This window comes from Rutidosis leptorrhynchoides, chromosome 6 (genome assembly GCF_046630445.1).
Source record: "Rutidosis leptorrhynchoides isolate AG116_Rl617_1_P2 chromosome 6, CSIRO_AGI_Rlap_v1, whole genome shotgun sequence".
Classification (NCBI taxonomy): domain Eukaryota; kingdom Viridiplantae; phylum Streptophyta; class Magnoliopsida; order Asterales; family Asteraceae; genus Rutidosis; species Rutidosis leptorrhynchoides.
Window position 1 is genome coordinate 322,295,852 of NC_092338.1, and position 5,354 is coordinate 322,301,205.

Below are 5,354 nucleotides of genomic sequence, written 5' to 3' on the forward strand. Positions count from 1 at the left end.
TGCCAGTCATTGAAAGTGCTCTGTTTTACCGTGTTTTGTACATGAGATAAACTACAAACATATATATACATATTTTTGAAGTTGGGTATATCACCCCACATTCAAAAATTATTAAAATCTAATAATAAAAGTTAGAAAATTATAAAAACTATTATAGTATCAAAAGAAGTATTAAAAGTATAAAATTACAAGTTACAAAATAAATAAAAATAGGCATAAAAGAAAATTAGGGTTGATGAGGATGGTTCCAGCAGGGATTCCATTCATAGCCGTAAGTGCTGTAGAATGCTTGAGCTGGGTCATATGTAGGGTACGGTGGTTGGATCTGTGTAGTCCAGGGAGGAAATATGGGCATTTGAGTAGATATGTAGTTTGTATTTATGTGTGCACAATGACTTATGATTTGGTTTTGATGAAACTGCCAATCTTGAAATGCTCGTTGTCTAGCCATTTCATACTCATGTTGAGCCATAAAAATTTGCATTTATGTCATCTGATTCCCCCCCTCCCATATTACCTTGTTGCTGATCTCTTTCGACCTGTGAATGATTTCCATCATATGGTGCTGCAGCGTTATGTCGTTTCTTTAAAACCTTAGCACCATGATATACTTTCAAACTAATTGTATCACGGGGTTCTGGTACTGCAATTATTAATCCCCCCTGACTTCTATCGACACCGAGATACTCAGCAATTAAAGTAACAAAGATACCACCTCCTATTATACTATTAGGCCGTATACCTCTAACCATAGCCGATAAATAATAACCCATACAATAAGGTATACTCACAGCGCTCTGTGGGTCTCTAATACACATGAGATAAAATAAATCATTTTCATTTACCTTCTCTTTGTTCCTACCTCGCTGTGTAATCGAGTTTGCTAAGAACCTATGGATTACTCTTAGCTCAGCTCTATCAATATCAGTATAAGAGTAATACCCCCCACGAAATCGGTTATGGCTAGTCATTCTACTCCATATTCCATTAATATCAAAATTTTCATCAACCCTCCTACCATTAACTATCAACCTTTGACAATTAGTAGATGCTAGTTCCTCAGACGTATATATACACAAATCCTGAACCATATCTAGTAGAGACATATGACGCATCACACCTCCTAATAAAAATCTAATAAAACTCTGATCGGTTAAGCTAGCTACCCGATCATTTATTTCAACACTATATAATAATTCCACACACCATTATCTATATACATGCCTACGTATATTGAATAAACGTTCCCAATCATTAAAAGTAGAATTACCATACCTTTGTGTAAGTAATTCTCTGATTGGATTGGCCAATCCCACTATTTCTAACGGTTCCCAATCTATTACCCTGGGTACTTCAACATCATTAGACTGAAGGGTGTGTAAGTTCCTTTGATATTTTGGATATTCTATCCAAAATCTGTAAAAACCTCAAGTTTGGGTGTAAATCTGCCTCATGGATATTTGAAAATGAAATGACTTGATGAGGTATATTTTGTCTGTATTGGTCGTTAATCTCCTGTTCGTCTGCATTCTCAGGAGGAGCATTGCGAGCCTGAGATGCAGATGAAGATTCACCCCTTTCAGTCTGCAAAACACATTAAACACAATTTTTGTGCATCCAAATATGCATTAGTGTTAGCAGAATCATAAATCAAAACAATCATAATGACATGTTTAATCCATATTAAACTTTATACGCATTTTCACAATATTAACAATTCTACACTTCTACAAATAAACATATATGAAAATGTATACAATGTTCCTTAGCATTCATCTTCTAAATCATGTCAAAAATAATCATTATAGCAATTAAACGAGTTCCAAATGGCATTCATATCAATTAAATCGAGTTCATGCATTTTTGACTCAAAATGTCCACTTTAATACTCAAAAATCATGTTTAGGATCAAAGTTTTGATCATTTAGCAACCTAAACATGTTACACTACTTAATTAAGCATAAACCATCAACAAAATTCGGCCATAACCCGTTTATATCAAAAAGCCTCAATTTTGCTCAAGAACACAAACCCTAGATTACTCAAAATTTGAAGTTTAAGGCTTCTAATCATGTTAAATAGCATCAATCTAGGTTATACAAGCATAATATACAAACAATTTAAGCACAATTAAGCTAGAAATCATTAAAATCAAATTAGGTATAATTTTGCTCAAGAACACTAAAAATCCGAATTAAAGAGTGTTTGGATGTAGAAATTACCGATTTCCTTGAAAAACTTCTTGGCAAGTATCTCCTCATCGTGATTTTAGCAAGAAATTTGATGATTAACGGTGAAAAATGTCATTTTTTTAGATGGTTTTTGTGGGTTTTTTTCGCAGAAAATATGTGGGTGTGTGTGTTTGGGGACTGGTCTGTCGACCAGTGATCGTTCCTTAATTGTCACGATTATTTATAACTAATTACGCAAAATTAACTTTAAGCGAGTGAAAAAGAAGATACTTTTATGGGATTTTGTGTTTTACAGGCATTAAAGGCGTTGGTGCGAAAGATAATACAAAATGGCGTTTAAAATGGAAGATGCACATGAATTGAGAAGCAAAAACAGGAGCAGCAGAAATTGTGAAGGCGTAATTTACGCCTAAACTGGCGTAATTTACGCCAGTATGCAGATATGTCTCAGTCCAGAATTCATTTGGAGGCGTAAAAATACGCCCAGGCTAAATAACAAAGGCGTAATTTACGCCAATGTAGCCGTAATTTATGCCAATGCAAAAATCCAGATTCCGAGAAATACGAATTTTAGCTTTTGGATGAAGTTTCCTAACCCCTATTTAAGGAGAGCTCTAGGGTTACGAAAACACACTTTTTTCCATCAGTTTTAGCAGTAGTAAACCCTTCCCAACACTCAAAAACATCAATCTAATCACCATTCTTCAAGGATTCAAGTCAAGATCAAGGTGCAAACCATCATGCAAACATCAAGGATTTCATTGATTTTCACTATCACTATGCTTGGCTAGTTTTCTTCTCTTTATTCCTTCCATGAACAATTGATACATGTATTCATTCATTCAAGTTTTGTGTGGTTTATGATATTATGAAACTTAAGTCTTTTGAATTGTGATGTTATGAACCGATTATTTGTTGATCAATGCAAGTTTTATTGATTGTGATTGTTGCAAGTTGAATTATAGTGATTTAACATTTTGTTCTTAATCCACTTAGTGTTAAATTAGATTAGGGATAAAGACAAAGTGTTTAGGTTGCATGATTCAATCTCAAAATAGTTAGAATTGATAAACCTAAGGAAATCTTGTCTATGAGATTTGGTCAATAAATGATGAGCATAATACTTGTTTGAATTGAATGCATGTTAGATTGGGATTGTGAAGGGATAAAGGCCTTTAATTCATTGATTACAACTTTTTGTTTAGTTCACTGTTTTTGCTATTCAAGTTACATTTGCTTAGTAATTACTTCTTTAGTTTTCAATTTAGTTAATTTAGTTAATCAAACAACAAAATCTGGAAATTGCTTGCTTGTTGACCATAACTTCCCGTGGAACGAATCCTGCTTACCCTAGCTAAGTTAGAGTAATTAGGCTATTTTTGATTGACCCTTCGACATCGATCAAATTTTGGCGCCGCTGCCGGGGAGGTGTGCGCTTGATTTGCAAGCTCTTATTTTATTTGCTTTCTTGTTAAACTATAAAAAACCATAAAAATCATAAAACCAATAAAAATCCAAAAATATTGTTTTGTTTATTCTTATTTTTGTCAGTTTTACGCACGGTGTTCTTGTTTTTGTTGAAGTTCAGGTTAGTGTATGCAAACTCGGAGTTTGGGAGATAAAAATCTTAAACCTTTAGACCCGGAAATCGAGAAATCAGCAAAAGCTAATCAAAAAGCTACAAGAATTCTTAAGGGTTCAACAGTGGCTTCAGCATCAAGTCAATCACAGTTAGAGTCACATACAATTGTTCCACCAAACTCTCCTAAATCAGATTCCGATACTGAAGAGGAAGTTTTTGAGCAACGAGACGATATGGCCGACCAACCAAGAGGAGTAGACACCTACTACCAACCGGGTGATTTTGAGGATCATTTACCCATTGTTTATCCTGCACCGGCAGGAGGAAACAAATGATGATTTGAGGTCCGACCTCAACTTATTTCGATCTTGCCAACCTACGGAGGTATGGCCAATGAGGAACCATATGAACACATCACTGAATTGAATGAGATATGTGCTACTAATCAGGTAAACAGTTTCACTGATGATGAGGTACGTCTTCGATTATTTCCTTACTCACTTAAGGAAAAGGCAAAAAGATGGTTTCTCTCCTTGCCAGCCCATAGTATTAATACTTGGGCGGAAATGAAAAAACGATTTTTAGAGGAATTTTATCCCATAAGTAAAACTTCAGACATGCGTACGAAAATTAAATCCTTTAAACAATTACCAGGTGAATTATTTCATGAAGCGTACGAACGTCTGAAGGAGTTACTTAGGGCATGTCCACATCATGAGATACCCAAGTGGGAATTGGTTAAAGTTTTCTATGATAGTCAAGATTCCTAAAACAGGCAGTTTCTTTTGGCTGCTAGTGGGGGGGCATTTTTAACTCGACCTAGTGATGAAGAGTGGACCTTCTTTGAACAGTTAAGCAAGGGTTCAAAAACCCAAGCTTCGGTAAACAACCTAGTACTTCCCGAGTAAACCATGTTTCCGACTCGGGAAGTTCATCTAGGAATCTAGAGCAAGAATTGGATGATTTGAAAATGCTTATATTTAACAGCCCAAACCAGGGTCTTGCTTGTAATGTTTCGCAGGTTCATGAAGTGTGTGAGATTTGTGGAGATCCTTCTCACTTTGCATACGGATGCAGAAATGGGATTCCACCGATAAATCAGCAAATGGTGGAAGAACAAGTTAATGAGGTTCAGGGACGTAGATTTGATCCATACTCCAACACATATAACCCAGGTTAGAGAAATCATCCTAATTTCAGTTGGAGCAATAACAACGCGCTGAATGCTAACCAAGGGAACCAACTTAGACCACCAAACAACTTCCAAAATCAGGGTAATTTTCAGAATCAAGGCAACTACCAACGAAACTATCAAAATCCTTACCCTAACAATCGAAACCAAAACAATTACCAAAATTAGGGCTAAAACCAAAACCAAAACCAAAATAGTACTTCATCCAACCAACCATCTAGCTCGGATGCTAAGATGGATGCGTTCATATCCGAAATGCGAAAAATGATAGAAGTGCAAAATAAGTCTATTGGTGCGTTGGCCAAGGAGATAGGTAATGTAGCGGAAAGTAAGGGAAATAGGGAACCGGGCACAATTCCAAGCTACACGGTTTTGAATCCAAATCACA

At 35.7% G+C, this 5,354-nt stretch overlaps 1 pseudogene; it reads right to left on the reverse strand.

Annotated features, from left to right (window-relative positions):
• Positions 1 to 4,381: 4,381 nt before the first annotated feature.
• LOC139856328 (small nucleolar RNA R71) lies at positions 4,382 to 4,495 on the reverse strand (annotated as a pseudogene).
• Positions 4,496 to 5,354: the final 859 nt, after the last annotated feature.